This window comes from Sinohyriopsis cumingii, chromosome 8 (assembly GCF_028554795.1).
Source record: "Sinohyriopsis cumingii isolate HCF-2022 chromosome 8, ASM2855479v2, whole genome shotgun sequence".
Taxonomy (NCBI): Eukaryota; Metazoa; Mollusca; class Bivalvia; order Unionida; family Unionidae; genus Sinohyriopsis; species Sinohyriopsis cumingii.
This window is the reverse complement of record NC_142968.1, coordinates 45,351,264-45,372,383: the sequence shown is the minus strand read 5'-3', so window position 1 is coordinate 45,372,383 and position 21,120 is coordinate 45,351,264. Positions and strand designations below refer to the sequence as shown.

At 36.2% G+C, this 21,120-nt stretch overlaps 1 protein-coding gene across 1 annotated transcript in view; it reads left to right on the top strand.

The window, feature by feature from the left end:
• Window positions 1-259: 259 nt before the first annotated feature.
• The window catches only part of LOC149793410 (uncharacterized), a 74,177-nt gene continuing 53,316 nt past the window's right edge, over window positions 260-21,120 (top strand). Inside the window, exon 1 of the mRNA XM_089967397.1 lies at window positions 260-350. The gene's annotated coding sequence lies outside the window, so the exon portion shown is untranslated. The remainder of the gene's footprint in view (window positions 351-21,120) is intronic.

Here is a 21,120-nt window from a genome sequence, read left to right as displayed (position 1 = left end):
AAGCTACGTCTAAGTGTGCATCAAATGAATACTGGAGCAGTGAGATGTTGTTTTTTATATCTAAAAAATTAGATGTAGTGACATGGTCATTGTGACAACCCAAGCTGTGCAAATAATTTAGTTTCAAAGATGTGAAATAGTGGTTTGGGGGTTTAACGCCACTTTTCTGCACCTTGCGGCCATTACAAGAACTGGTGGGGGTGGGGTGGGGGGTGTTAGAAAAACTATCGACCAACGGTAAGCTTTCTCACATGCTCACGTTTCACGTTCGACGAGCCTTAGGCTTCAATCCAGACAGGCGAGATGGCAGTAACCGGTGGAGTCAAACCGGGGTGAAATAGAGTTCACATGTAAGTTGTAAGGCTTTATGTCGTCGAATTCATTTGCTATTGCGAGCCAGATTAATATGAATGTACTTCAGCTGCGCCATGCGTGTCGTGAACTATACAGGCATAGGTATTACGTGATAATCTAACGGCAGCCACTTAGAGATAGTACTATTGTGACCTATGTTATAACCATAATTTGTAATTTTATCCGCCAATCAGATTAAGATTTATATCTTCGCGATTGGGAGACTGAGCGGTGTAGCTGAAAAGCATCAACGTATGCCGAACGATTTGATCCACTTTCAGTATTTTAAAGCTGCATTGCCATTGACTAATTGAAAAGTCACCAACACATAATTCCTCAGTGGTTGCTGTCAGATCTTCGCGTAGAACGGCGGAAGTCTGATTTTAATCAGATGAATCACGCTTAATTTTCCTATTTAGTCTCTACAGTTGTTTATCAGTACTCCAAATCAGTACAAATCGCAAATTATGTTTATCTAAAATACATTCAAAGATGATTTCACGGTGAAGTTCATGTCAAAGGTTCACCGGCAATGTCCTTGAGACGCTGATCTGTAAACAAAGCAACGTGCAATGGGACACATATTTCACCTCATGATCATCACCAAGCAGGGACTTCATTTCCACACATTTTTTCGAGGAAGGGGGCGCAAATCTTGACGGGCATGTTAATTTTCGTATATAGGCAACAGCAATTTTACATTTTACAGCACATGCAAATTCGCCTCCCTGCCCCCCCCCCCCATGTCCCTGTCACCAAGGCATTATTACTCATTGTGTACTGTCGCCAAAACACGCACATAAAACTACACCATAAGCTCATATTCTAAAGAATAAACAGTTACCTTAAATCAATTACAAGAATGCACAAACACATACACACACGGGGTTTCCTAAATGTAATAAAAATCAGCATGCCTGGGGCATGCTCACTGGAAAATTGAAATTGCCCTTGGAAATTTGAAACATAATATTCGAACATTAGTAAAACAATTAGACAAAATATAGTATATGTTAAGGAAAGTCGCATTATATTTATTGTAATGTATGTTTCCTTTGATCTCTGATGTCATTTTTCAACCATATGCCGATAGCTCATGTTATCTAAAAATATAATTATATGGTAATAATAAACGTATATAATTATGTAGGTTAAAAAGAGTTAAACTGCAGAAATAGTTGGAAGAGAAAAGGCAGACATGTACACATATATAGACAGATAAAGGGATAGGTAGAAAAGAAGTTGGAAATATCGACATTTTCAGAGAGAGAGAGAGCACTACTGTCATGATTTATTTATACTTGAAAACTTATTTTAATCATTTATTTAACTATTGTAACCGCTCCGGTGGCCTAGTGGTTATAGCGTCCGCCTCGGATGCGGGAGGTCGTGGGTTCGATACCCGGCCGAGTCATACCAAAGACTTACAAAACGGTACTAACAGCTGCCTCGCTTGGCGCTCAGCATTAAGAGGTTAGTGTTAGGACTGGTAGGTCCGGTGTCAGGATAATGTGACTGGGTGGTACATCATGCTACATGTCTGCGGCATGATGCCCCAGTGCTAGACATCACTGTAAACTGCCACATTGCAGACATCGTAGCGATATGACTGAAAAAGTGTTAAAGCTACGTTAAAAATCCAAATCACATCACAACACATTTAACTAGTGTCGTATAGTTACCTCCAAATCAGCGACATGCATGAAAGTATTTCAGAATCTGAAAACGATTTGAGAAAACGTATTTTTGTCCATGTAATTATTTGCCAAGCAGTATGCATCGAGTCTCCTGTAATTATTACGTAAACAGCATATCATAAACGTCGTCTGTGGGTGATACATTTTTCGAGCATATTCACGCTTTGAACGAAATCATCCTCGTAGTGGACCGTTAGAGACGAGTTTCATCTATTTCCAAACACATGCCTGTTAAATAAATCTCACACGAGTTTTACTTTTAGCAATTAACACATGCATCAAAACTGTTTTTGAAATCTTCCCACGGGTGACTTAGAACTTGCAAGTCGTCGAATCCCGGATACGTACAAATATTACGTTTACAATGTAACTGATAAGTTAAATTATAAATATTTACTCCTTATTTGTCAAAGCTTGCTTAAAGTTGTAAATATTCATATTATCACGTCGAGATTGACATTGTATGAAAATGATACATACAATGGATAAAAGAAACTAATCAATACACAGAAGAAGAATGCATTACACATAAACGCTAAGTTGTTGTTGTTGTAGGGTTTAACGCCATTTTTCAGCACACGATAGGCTATACATGGCGGCCAGTATTAATGGTGGAGGAAGAACCCGGGAAAACCACGGAAAGAACCACCGACCCACGAGAAGCTACTGGCAAGCTTTCTCACATACACACATTGGCTGAATCCGAGACTCGAACCCACGCAGACAGAGGTGAGATGGCAGTGATCCGTAACGGAGGGCGCGTTAGACCACTCGGGGTCCCTCATAAACGCTATGTAAAGGCGTTCATATATTGTATCGTGACAATGTCGCAAGAGTATAAAACTTGCAGAACATAAAGCACTAAGACCTTGTCAGTAAATTAGTTCACACAGAGTTACTGTATTTCACCCCAACACCGACGTTCAATAACATTTCTTGTATCTTGCATCATCTCATAATTTTGTAGACTTGCCTGCGGGCTAGTTTTTGCAAGAGTGAGCTTACAGTCAGAAAGTGGGAAAGATGTGTGGTCACCTACTCCGGGTGGTATTTTGGTTTTCGTTATCTCAGAGATGATTGACCACGGTGTTATTGTCCGGAGCGAACAAACAATAAATAAAATATGAAATCAATGGATGGAATAACAGAGATCTGAGCAGGGACATATAACAGAATAACAAGATCCCCATATGTAAAATGTAACAATTTAATTACATAAGGAAAATGAAATTGAATATGACATTGGAATGATTCACGTTCGTTTAGTGTTAAAATACTATGCAAAATTAAATTAGCCATTTTGTTTTACCGATGAAACAAAATTCATGATATGATCGAGTGAATTATCGAACTGAAATTGCCGGTATGTAAGTATAACTTGGTTTCTTATTGTCTTTTCCATATCACTGTTGACGATAGGTCTCTCTCTCTCTCTCTCTCTCTCTCTCTCTCTCTTCGGGTCAGTAATAGTCTTGGTTGCAGACTGTGCTTTCTTCCACTGTACAGTACAAGTGTCTAACTATTTTTCATTCAAATAAAATATAATACCCAACCTAAATCTCTGTAAGTTTTCTTTTTCTAATGGGATCGAACAATATTCCCTATTTTTTGTACTCCAGATATCGTCTTATCGTAATTCAGCAGAACTAAGCTAATATGGTCAGCTCAAAACCAGATACTGATACACACACCCTACCATCATACATTAATATCGTTTTATTGGTTAATCAGATTCCTAAGAACCCTGACATAACTAGACCTTTTAGATAACCAGTACACCCCACTTTGGGATATAAATTACTTTATGAATTATGACGGTCTGCACATGTTCCTAATGCTAACGCGATCGATTCTTGGTTGAAAAGAATTAAAACTTAATTACAAAAATAAATTAATGGATTTCACTCCTTGTCCTAACTACTTTACTTGCTAATTAGTGATTCATTGACATAAACATAGCAAAATCAATTCTTTGTTTATCTGATACATATTATTTAAGACAGATAAATTAATTCTCACAATTTTTAAAAGAGTAATACATGAAATTTCTATGTGACCTCTACTACATAGAGACAAATGCATGCACACCATTAATTTCCAAACTCACGGAAAAATGGGTGCATGAATTTAAAACGAATAAATTCAACAAATAATTAGAGAGTTATATCAATGAACAATGAACATAGTGTATGCACTTGAGACTAATCTTAATCTTTATTGAGATTCGCTCTTACTATGCAGATGAATCTCTCTCTCTCTCTCTCTCTCTCTCTCTCTCTGTCTTCGTGTCCTCAAATTTCCGACACAAGTCCTCTAGACATTGCAACAAAAAATCTTACTTGTTATTTCTCGGAGCTAGCCTCTGGCTCCCCTCAGAAAATGACACTGACTAATTTCGCGAGGGAGATTATTTAAAACTTTGTCTGGCAAACATACACTCTTGTTTACCTCAGCCAATCAGGATTAACTTTGAATAACCGCCAAAAATGTTAACACTCCCATCGAAGTCAGAATAATTCTCTCTACACCTCCTTTATTGATAACTATTTTGGAAATGTCATTTTATGGCATCTATTCCAAATGATCCAAGATTTCCCAGAAATGTTGGCTTTGGTTTGTCTTAGCTTTGTCATTTCCCGCTACATGACCTTACGTTAACATACCTGTCTCGCCGTCATCAAACGGACTCTAATTGAAATTAAATTCTGCCCCAATTATTGCCAACCTAGCCCAACGTCATTATAAATGGTTAGTGTCAAGCTGACCACGACAAAATGTACTGTGAAATTATGTACAATACTTTGCACATATATATATATATATATATATATATATATATATATATATATATATATATATATATATGCAAGCTTGCATTAAAATGTAAACAAACCCTCAAAATATTATACCACCCGAACCCAACTGTGGGAGCTTGCTTCTTCCCTTCACCTTAGTGACAGCAGTACGAATGCCCCTCCCTTTGATTTTGCCCCGCCCCCATGTCGATGCCCACGAATAGCATTATATCTGCCTTTTTGGGTTACTATTAATGGTCTTCGAGAAGACATTGTTTTATTCCCATTTTTCTTCCAAGTCGTGGTTTTAATAGGTTTCAGATTGCGACATCAACAGTTTATTTATAAATAAATTCAGTTTTGTTACATGTCTGTACATATTCTGAATACTTATTCTGATCATGACATTAGCAAATGGTTCTAATGCTGAGGTGATTTTAGAATGATTTTAAGCCAGTTATATGCTTCGTTTAAGTGACAACTCTCAGAAGTACTCTCGACTTGTATCACCACCATCACAACCACCACCACTTTTATTGTAGCGGTAGGACATTAGTCTCCTCTCCACTTTTATTTATGTCTCACGCGTGGTAATACGATGCAGTTACAATCACTCCACCCACTGGGGCCATCATTGCACCACAAAACAACACATTATACCACAAGACACCACAAAAAAATGGCATATATGTATACATACATATATACGTGCATGCATGCATCCATACACACACACACACACATACAGTATAATATAATATAATATAATATAATATAATATAATATAATATAACTACAAGATATCCTAATATGTGGTGTTCGAGTATAAAAAACATAACACATGCATCTATCGTGTATGTGCATGGTGATTGTGAACCTAATTTATAAGAAATATAACAAGAACTAAGATAAATAATTTGATCGAAACAGAAATGACTTTAAATATACATGCAAGGATCAATTGAAAACCTAAATAAACTACTAATCCTTGTTAACAAAACGAGAAGCGTACGTCGGAAAAGCAGAATAATTATTTTCTAGTTCTTTTGGACCTTGGTTCTTTTTTATTATTCGGTTTGGAAGCCGTTATTTCCGGTATTAGAATAAACAAAAATAGTTTCGGTGAATGCATTGATTGTTTGAAAATCTTGTATGTACTTGGAATTTGGAAGGAAACACTCTAATATTTTTCTCTTGCTTTTTTGTCGCCCAAACTTATATTACGAATTTATATTTTCTCATATGGTCACATACAAGTTCCTATGTCTAAAAGAGATTTCCTAAAGTCGACCATCTGAAGTATTGTCAACTCCAGAAATTCATAAATCTGGGGTTTTAATGGTTCTAATGGATCACACTTTTTAGTCGATTTTTTAAATTATGGATTCGGCTTTTTATCAATTAACAGCTCAATCACAAGTTTGTTTTGAAAAGGAACTGTAACATAAGTTCATATTAAACTTTTCACCCTTAGTTTAAATTATATATGGAGGACATACTATTTCTGAAGATAAGTGTCTAAATAATCAGCTCAGGTGTCAAATCTTGATGGATCTTTGATTTAAACTACCCCTTCATTGACAAAAATAACACTGATAATGTCTTTCCCGGTTACGACACTTTTGTCTTAAACCAAGTAACAGGAAAGAGCGAAGACCAAAAAGCTTCGTAAAGTTCACCCAATAATTGTTTTCCTAAAATACAAAGTGAAAATTTAAAACGAACTTACAGTATTGCTTTAAACGATCAGTAACAAGTCCAAATGTATGACGTTCAAACTGAATTCCAGTATTTTTCCAAATTAGTTCCAATATTGAATGCCTGGATTGTGATGATGTGTTAACAGTATTTGAATGTGTGTGTATACCAGTAATACAATCTGAAATATTCTTGTCTTAGATGACTATAATTCCAAATTAGTGTTTCTATCCAAGATTATTAATGAACACTTATTAATTCCAGCGAAAAATAAACTGATCTGAGATGAAATAGTTTCAAAAGGTTTTCTCAGTCACAGTTCCGACTTTTGGTTTGCATTTTGGCAAAACATGCCATCGTGGAACGAATTAAGCGGAGTATGCAGGTGTAATATTTGCTAGATGTGATTTTGATTTTGACATCAGCATATGCAGTATTTCTTTTTTTAAGCACTTTACTCCTTTTGCAATCCTTGCCCTCTCCGCAAAGCAGGCTGGTTTTCAAACCCCAAGAAATTAAACGTCACCCAGGTGTGTAATTATGCTGGAAGCATCTCCTTCCCGACCGGATATAATTTTGAAAGTCTCATTCTGATATGCAAGCTGCTTATGCATCCAGCAAATGTAAAATATTGCCGGATTTTATATTTTTGACTGTAATATGGGATGTCATTAAATGATAAAGCCTGAGTGTTGGAGCTGCAAAGTTTATTTTACACCTATTTTTCACTCACACCCAAAATAATTTGCTCCTTGTGTTTGGGGCCACACGTGAATCGGAGGAAATCTCCATTAAATATATTATAATCAATTTCCCCGAAAGACAGGTTTGGTCAACATAATGTATAGAAACTGCTGTGCCATTACTATACCATTTCACTATGCCTGAAAAAGAAAGTAAAAACACGATATTATTGACTGGAAATTCGTTCCTACGCAGCATATTATAAAACTTAATCCTTCCCGCAAACCTTTCCAGTCCTTTTGGAGCGCCACTAATTTTGTTAAAAGACACATCGTTTGTTTCAGGTTGATGTCTTCGGTATTTAGATCTGAATAATCCTTTAAAATAGTACAATCAGAGTCACGATTGGCCTTCACCATTGCAACGCATGCTTGTACCGCTTTTGGGGCGTCAGAGCAACCTTTTCAAGAAGAGACTATAGAGTATCGCCGAATCAGAAACACCATCTCTGGCTATTGATGTTTTTGATCAAGCACGATTACCACAATCGCTGCATTTCACATTTTCGGAAATTGTGATAAAAATCTGTGTTTTAATTCTACTCTCGAAGCACTTTAACATTATTAGTCATGTAGTTCTGTTAGATGTTGCATAATCTCATTCAAGGACTGTTTGCTAACGTCCAGTATGAACGTAAAGAATCAATATACGCCAACAATTTTTTTAATGATCTACTGGAAAAATGTTTTTAAAAAAAATAATAAAAAAAGTGATAAACAAAAGAAAAAAAGAAAAGAAAACAAATCTACCCAAAGTAATTTAAAAACTGATTTTGTTGTGATTACAAATCCTCTCCCATTAACACCGTAGGTGTCGGTGAAATGTTTGAACCTAGCAGAGTAGTACTTTTTAGGACACCTTAACGTGCAAATTATGATAATCCTACGATAATACTAGGACTGCTATGACTGGGGATATGGGCTGAAATTAATTTAAAAAATTTATGATGGAACGAAATTTTAAAATGAAAATGAAGGCACTTTATATTGGCCTTAAGTTTCGTGTGCTTGAAGTTAAAATTGTAATTTTACACAATTCTCTTATCCTGAAAACAACTATAATACTTAACGAAAATGCGTAACGAAACAAAAAAAAAAAAAAAAACAACAACAAACAAACATGCACATATCCATTGAAAACACGTGACCAAACCGCACATTTAACTGAGAGTATCAAATAACCAAACCCTAATATTATTTTTACCAAATCGTACACCTACACCTTGCACTAGGCGGTTGAAATGAATTGAAAACAGGAAAGAAGTCACAATGTTCACGCGATATGGAATGGGATTTATTGACTATTACATATTGTGTAACACGTCTTCTAGCATCTCACAACTGACTAATCAGCAACACGTGTGTGAGTCTGACTGGAGCTCTATGTTTTCCCTATTGCTAACACATCAGGATAACAGCTGATGTCAGCTTGAGAGCTCTTAAACGCACAAATAATTTTCTTTAATCAACTAATAACCACATACCACACTCGAAATTCACTTTTACATGATTGTTTCACACTTGCATGGTTGATTTGTTTCACATTTGAATGACCGACATATCACATTACCAGTTGCCAAGCTCAAGGACAGTATTTTCATGTCATCATTATCATCAGTTCCGTAGCCTGGGAGATCATTTGGGCACCGCATAAGACCTCACAACCAGCTTCCTCCATTCCTCGATTTTCCATCTTTCTCAACGAGTCAGTGTCAAGCCTGTCCACTCTCGCGTGTTATCTTCCCATCTCTTTCTTTGCTTGCCTCTCCATCTTCTTCCTTGTACAGTGCCTTGTAGGATTGTTTTGGCAAGCCCTGATGATCACGAGACATGCCCATACCACTGCAGTTTCCGTTTTTTCACTATGATCAAGAGGACATTGTGAGGCCCAATGGCTTGTCTTATCCTTTGCCGTATTTCTTCACTGGCGATATGGCCTTTGTATGTGATGCCGAGAATCTTTCGGAAACACCTCATCTCTGTAGCCGGTATCCTTTTCTCCAAGTCCACTGTTATGGTCCATGATTCGCAGGCGTAGAGAAATATGGAGATCACCAGTAAGTTCATCAGCCTGACGTGAGTGTGATGTTCTTCTCCTTCCAGATGGGCTTCTGTTTTGTCAGCGCTGCTGTTGCCTGTGCAATCTTGGAGAATATTTCAGGCTTTGATCTTTCGTCTGTTACAGGTGCCCCCAAATACTTGAAGCTCTGGACTGTTTCTAGCTTTATACCTTGGATCATGATGTCAGTGCTGATGCCCTTGATGTTGTTGGTAATCATTTTGGTCTTCTCTGCACTAATGTTCATGCCATAGGCTGCCAAGGTTTTGTCAAGTCTCTCTACTAGACTAGCTAACTCTTGCTCATTTCCTGCTAGTCCATCAATGTCATCACCAAAACGTAAGTTGATGATTGTTCTGCATTCGATGCTGACTGTCCCTGTATGCTTATCTGCCATTATTATCTCCAAAAAGATGTTGAATAGTGTGGGAGATGGCAGACAGCCTAGTCTGACTCCGACTGTCATTCTGAACCAGTCCCCTATGCTGCCGTTGAAGTATATTGCAATGGTGGCCTTGTCATAGAGGTTCTTTATTACTGTGATGAGGTTGGCATTGATGTTGTACAGTCTCGTGGTTGCCCACAAGTCTGCATGCCCCACCCTGTCAAATGGTTTCTTGCCGAGTGGTCTAAAGCGCTCTCCGTCACAGATCACTGCCATTCCACTCATTTCTTAGCTGGTTCGAGTCTCGGGCTCGGCCAATTTGGATATGTGAGAAAGCTTGCCGGTAGCTTCTCGTGGGTTGGTGGTTCTTTCCGGGTTCTTCCTCCACCATTAATACTGGCCGCCATGTATAGCCTATCTTGTGCTGAAAAATGGCGTTAAACCCTATAACAACAACAACAACAATCAAATGCCTTCTTGAAATCCATGAAGCCGTGGTACAGATATTGCTGGTGTTGGAGGTACTTCTCACAAATATACTGAGGTTGAAGATCTGCTCTAGTGTGCTGCGCTTTGCTCTGAACCCCGCCAGCTCATCGGCAATGATCTTTTCAGCCTGTGGTTTTAGTTTGTTCAGCAGTATCCTTAACATGACTTTGCATGGATGGCTTATAAGACTGATTGTACAGTGGTTTTGACACTGTTGCAAGTGTTGCCCTTCTTGGGGAGGGTGATGATCAGTGATTGAGTCCATGGCGATGGCAATACTCCTGTTTGCCAGATCTTGTTGCAGATGTTTGCGAGGGCGCTAATAGTTGTTTCTCCCCCGGCTTGGACTAGTTCTACTAAGATGATGTCCACGCCTGCAGCCTTACATTGTTTCAGTGAGCTCACTGCAGTTTCAACTTCTTCGCGTATGATAGGGTGGTTGTCGTTGTTGCTAGAGTGACGTTCAGTACCTCTGGATCCATTGTGGCTCGGTGGTTGTAAAGTTCTGCGCAGTACTCTGTCCATCTTTTCAGAATATCTTTTTCTTCTGTGTGGCAGTTTCCGGCTTTGTCCTGTAAGGAGGTAACCCGCCGTTGTTTTGTGCTTGTTAGAATATGGACCAGTTGGTATGCTTTCCAGCTGTTGTTCCTTTTCAAGTTTCCGTCAGTGTCTTTGGACATTTGTTCTATCCAGTTCTCTTTTGCTTTTGCAAGCTTTTCTTGACTTCCCGGTTGACTGCATTGTACTGCTCTGCCCCTTTTGTATCGTTCTTTTTCTTCTTCAGTTCCCTCTTCTTGTCACACAGGTTCAGAACCACTGCTGTGACCCAGGGTTTCTCGACTGGGCGATGTCTACTGAGGATATCGCTGGCTGGTTCAGTCGTTTCTGTATGATTTCACTCTCAATGTCTGTATCAGATTCTAGCCATTAGTAGTGACAGTTGGCCAGACCATTATTACCAGCATTATGGATATTTATACCAGAGACCATCAACAGGTTCGATTCTGTTGTTTATCTTCCCATGACTAACTGAGCCTGGACCAGTTCATGCCCTTGGATAAGGCATAAATGTTAAATAAATTAACACAGAATCACATGGTCGTTTATAGGACACACGGTACTGATGATATGGAAAAATGGGAACCAGCCTGGAAATGGGTAACATAAAATAGAGTATATATGGGTTTGGCTGACAAGGATTGGTTATTAATATAAGTTATGTTTTAGTGAAAAGAAGCATCTGAGAGCTTATTCTAGTTGTAAGTGAAAAGAGACAATGTTTTATTGATGGAATTTCAGTCCTTTAACAGTTTTGAGTTTTGAACACTTATTACTAAAATTAGCACCTGACTCTTTGTGTAGAATTGAAATCACATGGTTCAAACACATGCAGGTCCAGGAAATTCTGTGGCTCATATCCTTTTCTCTGCATAGTAGCTGACATCCAGGTTTCCTCTATACTGATAAATATAGGTTTGATCATGAGCACTTAAAAAGTTTAAGTTATTGCATTTTTAATAGTATGGTGTTTGCATATGTTTCTTAGACAAAATTGTTGGTCTAATCAAGGCCATATTCTGTGTACGTGATATAAACATGATCACGTGACCCCCTCTCTGATTTTGCAACTTGTGGGAATTTCGAAACTACGTCTTATTATACAATATAACCTTTGTTTTAGATCTAGATCTCTCTCTCTCTCTCTCTCTCAGCTTTTGGGTTTTTACACTTGGTATCAAGCAAAAGGATTAATACTTTATTCTCTGGAAATATTTAAAGAGTGCTCATATAGAACTTTTGGAAAGACATTGCTTACAAATTTAATTTGGATTTCTAACACCAGAGTGCCATTATTTGTATTTCTACAAGGAACTGTAAATAAGCACAGTACTGACTACAGCATACGTCATCGTCATCCATCTTGGATTTTCCATCAGGATTCGAACTTGAAATTATTAGAACATTTGTTATTAGGACTTTTGCAAAATAATTCGTGGATTATTTTTAGATTATTTTTGGATTGGATTCTTGAAACCTTATGTTCTCCTTTTTTATTTTTACAGAATGTTTCCAGGAAAATAAATTATTTGTTAAATTTTAAAAAGCTTGTTGTTGTCACTCTTTTTGTGTTACTCTTTATTCGAGCCTAAACACGTAACAGTACCGTGAGTCCCATACATCCTTAACAGCTGTTTCATTCATGTGTCGACATTCCCACTTTAAACTTTTATATAGGATAACATTATTGTAATACTTGCAAAATATAAATTAGTTTTCTAAAAGGGTCAAAGAATTACATTGCTACATCCATAAAGGAAATTACTGATTTGGAGGAAATTATTAAATTTAAAAATAAAGTAAGCGTGTTTAATTTATACCAGTTAGTCATGGGCCCATTACTAAATAAAAACTAATTAACAAGAGCATAAATACATATAATAAAACCAAAAATCCTTTCATACAATGCTCATGTTTGGTCAAACCTTTGTTTATTCTGTCGAAAAAGTTTGACAAGTAAAGCACATCAGTTTTATCGATATGTATAAAGTGCTCTGAAACAGCAACATTAAAAGTTTCAAGAACATGTAGCCTAGTTCCTTTAATAGAAATTACTATTAAATAGCCATGGTAAAGTAATACTATCTGTGCAGGTATCAATTTGTAATATTATCTGTGTCCTTGTCAATTGTAACATAACCGATGATACTGTCGATTTATTTAATATTTTATATGTTCTGATATCAGCTGTGCTGTAATTTAGCTATGAATGTCCTGATGAGTAAGCGGCAGCTCTGAATATCTTGTAAATTAAATAGTTCGTTTAAAATTTTTAATTTTCAAGTGATGACATTACACTGTTAAGTGAAGAAAATCTATTTTATGGTTAGTAATGCATCTTATAAATCTTATCATACTCCTCCCAAATGGCACCACCTTTTCGAAGAATATTCGCGACGGTAAGTCACATCGAGGATCCGTAACCCTAACTATTTCTTTGCAACTATCATTTTCAACAACATCGAAAGCTGGCATATATTTTACAATAAATCGAGCGATGGTAATTGTTATGTTCCTATGTCGAACACTTGTGTCTAGTTTCAAATTTAAACATTACCGAGATTGCTTTTGTGTCTCTTTTCACCATGGACGAAAAGGTGCCACTGGAAGACTCAGCTGACGATGCTGTCAACCCTGTCATTAAATTGGTCATTCCACCACGATTACGTACGTCAGCATTGGATCGCTTTACCTTCCATCTCCATGCACTGCCATTGCTACGCTGACCATTGCTTTGCCGTGCCTTGATTCTCTTAGCTTCCCTTAGCCTGGATTCGCCATGGAGTGCATAGCCTTACATTGCGTCGTCAGAATTATCTTGTATCGTCTTATATTAATTGGCCTCGCCTCACCTTCCCTATACCTTCATTGCATCTTCACGCATTGTCTTGCTTAGCATTGCGCTGCCTCAGCACATCTTGTTCTGTTTAAACGCGTCTTACCTCATTCAGCCTAGCTCTACATAACATCAGCTAGACAAGCCATGCGTAGCCTCGCATTACTACCTTAGCCTCGCCTTGTCTTGTATCATTTTTACTCATTTTGCCCTGTCTAGTCCTGCCTCTCTTAGTCTTAATTGCGTATCCTTGCGTTATCAGGTTTAACATTGCCAAGCCTTACCTTACCTTGCCTAGCCTAGCCTAAAATTACCCAGCCTTGTTGTCTCGCTTAGGTTAGCCTGTCCTAGCCTTGATTTGCTTTCCACAGCCCCGCCTTGCCCCATTAGCAGAACCGCGCATTGCCTCACATCTCATTTCCTACTGACTAGTCTCACAAACATTTGCCTGCTTGATGCAGTCAACAGCCAGGTTTTTCGTAACCAAATAATCCTCAAAGTGAACAGAATACAGTGATCTTGTTTGGAAGAGGAGTTTGGGAGAGAAACAAAATAGACATGTACTTTATGATTTGGTTAAATAGTACACCAAACTAAATCTGTTGACAATACAAAAATAACAGCCTTAACAGCAGATATAATAATAATAATAATAATAATAATAATAATAATAAAGGAATATGGTTAATGGGATTTGTTCAAAATTCAAGTTTGAAACGTCAACCTGCATTGAGAGGTTGCCAATGTACAAAGGGGCCAGTTTGGACTTTTCCCCTTGGGTCACTATTGACAAGTTTACCTGTTTGTGGTATTAGGGAAACAACATTATGTCTAAAGCGGACAGATGATTGAAATGACATGCTTCCGTGTTTTTAAGAAATTAACTACATGTTTTTATTATTTTTTTTATATAAAAAAGCATAATTTGGCAGTTATTAAAATAAGGAAAATTAATTTTGTCAGAAAAGATCATCGTACTTCTAAAAATGCAATAAATGAATAATAAAAGCATAAAAATCTAAAACATTAATATATGGGCTAGTCTTTTTAACCAAATTACCTAATTGAGTCCCAGGAAGTGAGAATTATCAAGTGGAGCTAGCAGTCTTTTGAGAGATGCACATTTCAAATAAGCCCAAGCTGCTTGCTGGCAACCATATTAAATTGCCAAGCCAATATTATAGGCTCGTAACTAGTTAATATGCTAGTCCTGATTGTTTAATTACTGACGTCTTTTGCACAACAGTGATGTCATTCCGAACACTAGCTTGGAAACGTACCCTAAACTGCAGTAGTCGGTTGGTAGTTTCAAATAGGTTTGATGCATACTGGGAAAAAGCATGGAAACTCTTCATATTCAATAAAAGATGGATGACGCAAATCAGTTTCCATGATTTCAAGTTTGAAAAAAGGGCAACAGCAATAGTTGTTCATTTTGATAATGTTCATTGTCGTGAGACAAATTATATGCATACATATTATAGTAATCTAAAAAAAATCTCTACTGTAGGAAAAAGACCTTCAAATTTGATTAGCAATAATAAGGCTCACCTGTGAAAATGACAAACACAGCCTTATAAGTAAATGTGCCATAGTCACCAGTCCAATGAGGTAACCCCATCACACTTTGTCACTCAATGATCTTGCATGCTTCTCACAGCTCATACTTTTTTCAGAATATATCACTACCATGAGGCTGATATCAGATGGTTTCCACTCGATGGTGCATGTTCGCAAAGGTATCATATCAACATCATGTTTTTACAGGGATGTGCCATTGTCACTAACGTGTTTGTGCCACTAATGGACTGGACTCTGGAACGAACGGCACAGAAGGGACAGCTGGGCACAACCAGAGATGACCAAGATTTTAATGACCTTGACTATGCACAAGCAATCACGTCATCAAAAGTTTCACAGCTATGAGGTTGATTTACTGGACTGGTTTACATATCTCAGCAGCGTACTCCACAGCTCAGGCACTAGCAAGCCAGAAATCACTCGCTGCATTGAAATCGCGGGTGGCTGCATAAAAATGATGGATAGATACGTCTGGCACGCAAAGATCGGACCTGTTACCAAGTTCTAGCTGTAAAATCCATACATTCTACCAGTCCGGTTTTACCGTGTGAACACATGTACTCTTACAGCGGCAATGATACAAAACCTGATGCCGTTGACCATTGGTACTGCTGCAGCATCCGCCATGTTACATACACCCAACATATCATGAATGCGTAGATCAGAGACAGAATGAAGAAAACATCACCAGAATACCTCATGATATCGCGCTTAAAGTTGTATTGACAAATCAGCATGGGGTTAGAAACGCAACATGCGAAAACCATAGAGTACCTGGCTGAGAATGAGGGATCATGAGATCATTTCACAGTACCTTCTGTCGTGTTTAGTGTGAAACGTAAACATTTCGTTTGACGTATGGGCTAGACTCGCAATAAATTGCTGGCTGCGGAGGATGAGATCTATTCTATTTTGGGGCATGAATTGAAGTTTTCTAATACAGTCCGTTTGATAAACATTTCATCAGATATGTTCATATAGAGTCAAGTGTAGGGGATAACAAGGTTGAGACAAGCCATACCAAAAGGTTTGAGAGAATCTTTTGCCATTTGAAACATTTTGTTATATAATGATACTTTCCAGAATAATTATTTATAAAGGAGGAATTGAGAGGATTATTCTGACTCTGATGAGGTTGTTACAAGTTTGGCGGTTAGAGAAGTTGGTCCTAATTGGATACGCTAAATGAGAGTGTTTGTTTCCCAGAGTAAAGTAATCTCCCTTGCAATATTAGTATGTCCAAGCTCTGCTGCCAAAATGAGACTATGGCTCCGAGATAAGCAAAAAATAATTTTCTTGTTAAATAAATAAAGACCCGAAACCAGATAAGAAACAGAACGAATAAAAAGCTAGCGAGCGCTCTGGAAGGCACAAAGATATTCTCATTTTCATACACTATATTAATTGACAAAAGTTTGTAATTATTTGCTGAATTATTCGTTTTAAATTGAAACTTCAATCTTCTCTGTGTTCAGAAGTTAATTCTTTGCATATGTTTTGTCTCGAATGTTATATGACTCATGGATTATATTAATTTGCTCGAATTACTTCTTACGATGTAATAGAAGTCACGTATTGTTCGGATTTCATGCATTTGTTTTGAGACCGATTGTGAGAAGTAAATAATGTCTTAAATTATATGTATCATGTATTCTAGGAACTGAATTTACTATGTCTATATCACTGAATCACTACTTGGTAAAGTGACGTAGTTAGGACAAGGAGTGACGTCCATTAATTAATTTATGTAATTAAGTTGTGAACTCTTTTCAACCAACAATCTATGGCGTTAGCATTAGGAACGTATCCAGTAATTTATAGACGCAGCGGGGTGTAATGGCTATATAATAGGTCTAATTATATCATGTTCCACAGGAATCCAAGTAGCTGCTAGGAAAGACAGATTTACATTAATAAGATTGTGTATCATTAGTAGGTTTCGAACTGACCATATTAGCTTAGTTCTGTGTAATCGCGATAGGTCGATATAGACAATATCTGTCGTAAAAGGTGGGAATATTGTTGATCCATGGAGAAGAATAACCCGACACATATTTAGGTTGGGTATTGTATTTTTATTGGAAGGAAAAATAGCCCCATACCATACTGCACAGTGGAAACAGCGCAGTCTACATCCAAGACAGTTGATGAACTGAAGAGAGAGAGAGACAGAGACAGAGAGATGGGGGGGTGGGGGTGGTAGAGGAATGAAATACTATTATGTTTAATGCAGTTCCTTGTCTTCCCGTAAGGCATGATCAACAGCTTGCATCATGTATTAGGGGTAGGGGAAGCGGTGGAAGTGGAGGATATATAATACCCATGGTACAATCAATGCTTTCACTACTTGCTTACAGCAGTATTGTTTATGTGCCTCACATAAGGAACCTCAAAGGAAAAGATAATTTAATATCAGATGCATTTTCCCGTGTAGAGAAATATTTAATTTTATGTACACTTTGTGTATTTCATAAGAGTTCTTCTTATGTTATTTTTTTAAAACCTCATATATGATTAATCTGTAATAAAAAGAAGGCTTTATAATATAAATCTTTCTTTTTCTTTTATGGGGGAAGTGTTAGGTATATTTTATTTAATTTATATTTTGTTTAATTTTAATTATCTGTAAGTTTTAATTTTTTTTAATTCCATTACATGTTACTGAATGGTAACTTTTTTTACTGGAATAAAGTTCAGTTCTGACTGATTTTTAAAACAAAATAATATTTTTTATGTAAACAACTTTTTAGAAACATTGCATCTAACGATGACTTATTTCCTGGCCTTGATTCAGAACCAGTGATAGTCTGTAGTAAACAGCATTTTTATTTTTATTTTTATTCTTTCTCAGAGTAGATTCATAAAGTGGAATCGAGGCCATACTGGGAGGACATGACAACATGTATCAATTAGATTTTTCCAGAGGATTGACACACATCCGGGCATCTATTTTGCGTTGTAGCTAGATTTATTACTGATGTTTTGAGAAATAATAGTTATTCTTGCCTTAACACTTGAGAAGTTAAAGTGTTTTATGTTGTGACCAGTTTTGGGCTAATTATTTTTGTCTTCAATTTATTTGCATTTCAAGTTTTTTTTTCTCCCCTGTAAATACTACTGCGCTAAATTAATTCTTGGACAAAGACATTTATCGAAATTTACACGGAATTAAAAAACTGGAATAATATTTTGCGAGTCAACAAAAAATTGTTGAAACATCAGTACGAGGATGGCCACAACATACCTCATCGCCTTCCAATTTGGATTTCATCAGAATTCGAACTTAATTGCATTAGGACATTTTTTTATTACTATGACTTCTGTTTATTAATTCTTGGATTAATTTTAGTTCTGATTTTTAAAACCGTAAGTTCTTTTTTATCATTTTTACTTATTTTTAGGGAAATAAATTATGCTAAATTTTACAAAGCTTGCTGTCTTCACTTTTTCTTGTTACGTTTTGTAAGAGCGTAAACACGTAACACTATCTTTTGTGACCACATACATAATTTAGTTTGGCTGATACTTCAGCATGTAGGACATTTACACTAGTTTTTATTCTCCCAAGTCTCTCTAGATGATTTCATATTTCAGGCTAATTATGCATTTTAAACCTATGGAGCCATTTTTGCTTCTGTTTGTTGCGTGTATACCCTTTATGCATGAAGTTACCACCCATTCATTTGTGATTGTTCTATATCACAATTAGCGAGTGAGGCATTGGTGGCTTTACGATGTTTTATTGGGGTTTACCATCTCTTTTTATTGTTATACATTTTACTGAATCTGAATATTTGTCTCATGTTCAGCTTTATATTGGTTCTGATACATATTTACCCACCTATATTATTTACAATGGGAGTGAATGTGTGTCCTCATCTGTGTTGTTTATGGCCGTCTTTCAAAATATTTTGTTTTACATTGGTGTTGACAGCTCACCACTTGTTTTGGTTTACACAGTGGCTGATTGTAAGCATTCACTTAACAGCCTCTGTGTGTGTGTGTCTGTGTGTGTGTGTCTGTCTGTGTGTGTGTTTCTTTCAGATTGTGCGGTCTTGTGCAGATTTTGCCTCATCGTTTGCAAAGATTTAACAACTAGTATTCGTCTTGTAACCATGGAAATAGATTTAGCACAAACGAAAATAACAGATTCTCGTATAATCACACATAATCTGGGAATATAATGATTTTCATGCATAAGGTGTCACTGAAATGTACTTTATTTTATAAGATAAACATGTAAGGCCTTTCTTTACCCCCAGTACTTTGTGCAGTTAATTTTATATCAGATATTTAACTGCTTGCTTTAAATGTGTTGTTATTCACTTTGTATCAGCTACCTAAATACTTGCTTTATAGCCGTTGTAGTTAATTTGTATCAGCTAACTAAATACTTGCTTTTTACCTGTTGTAGTTAATTTGTATCAGCTAACTAAATACTTGCATTTTACCTGTTGTAGTTAATTTGTATTAGCTACCTAAATACTTGCTTTATACCTGTTGCCATTAATTTATATCAGCCACTTTAATAATTGCTTTATACCTGTTGTTGTTAATTTGTATCGGCTACCTAAATACTTGTTTTATACCCGTTGTAGTTAATTTATATCAGCCACCTTAATGCTTGCTTTATACATCTGTGGAACACACACAAGAGCTATCTACCTTGTCTTGTGCAAGAAGTCATTGGCCTCGTTATTTAGTCCAGCCATTTTAGGACACTGAATTTGTTTAAGTTGTCTTTTATATTATAAACTGACTCGTATTAAGAAGAGTTCTTGAGTACCAAGCTTTAAACTTTAATGGCATTTGTACTGGAAATAAGAATGTAAATATATTCGTGCATATCATATCCCGTTAGTTTTAATTTAGTTCAAACCTTTTTATTGCCCAAAAATGTAATATACATTTCTAAAGATTGGAAGCAAGTTGCTGGACTTAAAAATGTCTCTCCGTCCGTGCACGTGCCCTTTTGGGCACACGCGACGTAAATCCAAGTAATCAATCCATCAAGCCTTTCCGTTATAAACTTACATATTTAGTATGCATGAAATACATAAATGCATTAATCTTATTTTATGAAAGCAAGAGATATATCCAGTGAAATAAATATATTTATGAAAAAAAAAAAAATAAACCTAGTAAAATAAATTTATTTATGAAAAAAAAAGAGGTAAATCCAGTCAAATTTATTTATTTCTGCAAATGAGAGATAAATGCAGTCAAATTTATTTGTCAAAACGAGGGGGAAAAAAAATCCAGTCAAATTAACCTATTTATGAAAAAGAGACTTATATCTATTCAAATTAATCTATTTATGAAAAGAGACTTATATCTATTCAAATTAATATATTTATGAAAAGAGACTTATATCTATTCAAATTAATATATTTATGAAAAGAGACTTATATCTATTCAAATTAATATATTTATGAAAAGAGATTTATATCTATTCAAATTAATATATTTTTGAAAAAGAGAGCTTTGGGGTTTCATATCAATATTTTTTATTCAAAAGAGAGATATTTCGGGTCAGTTTAATACTATTTTGCGAAAGAGAGATATTTCGGGTCAAATTGATATATTTCTTAAAATAGAGAGGTATAGCCAGTCAATTTAATCTTATTATTGAAAAGAGAGATAAAGACAGACAGATAGACAGACAGACACAGAGAGTAGTCAGATTGGTAAAGCTATTCTTAAATGTATGATTCAGATAAATACCATCTCAATTAGAGTACGATGAACCCTATCAATTTTATAAATTTGCATAATTGTACATAGCTAGCTTTGTATCTTTGTATATATTTCTAGTTTTTTGTTGTTGTTGTATAAGTCCTTTCCAAACAATGGCGTGTCCATGTCCATACTGAAATTAGGTATTGACAATGTCCAAGAATTTAAATTTCCATGTTGTCATTTAAT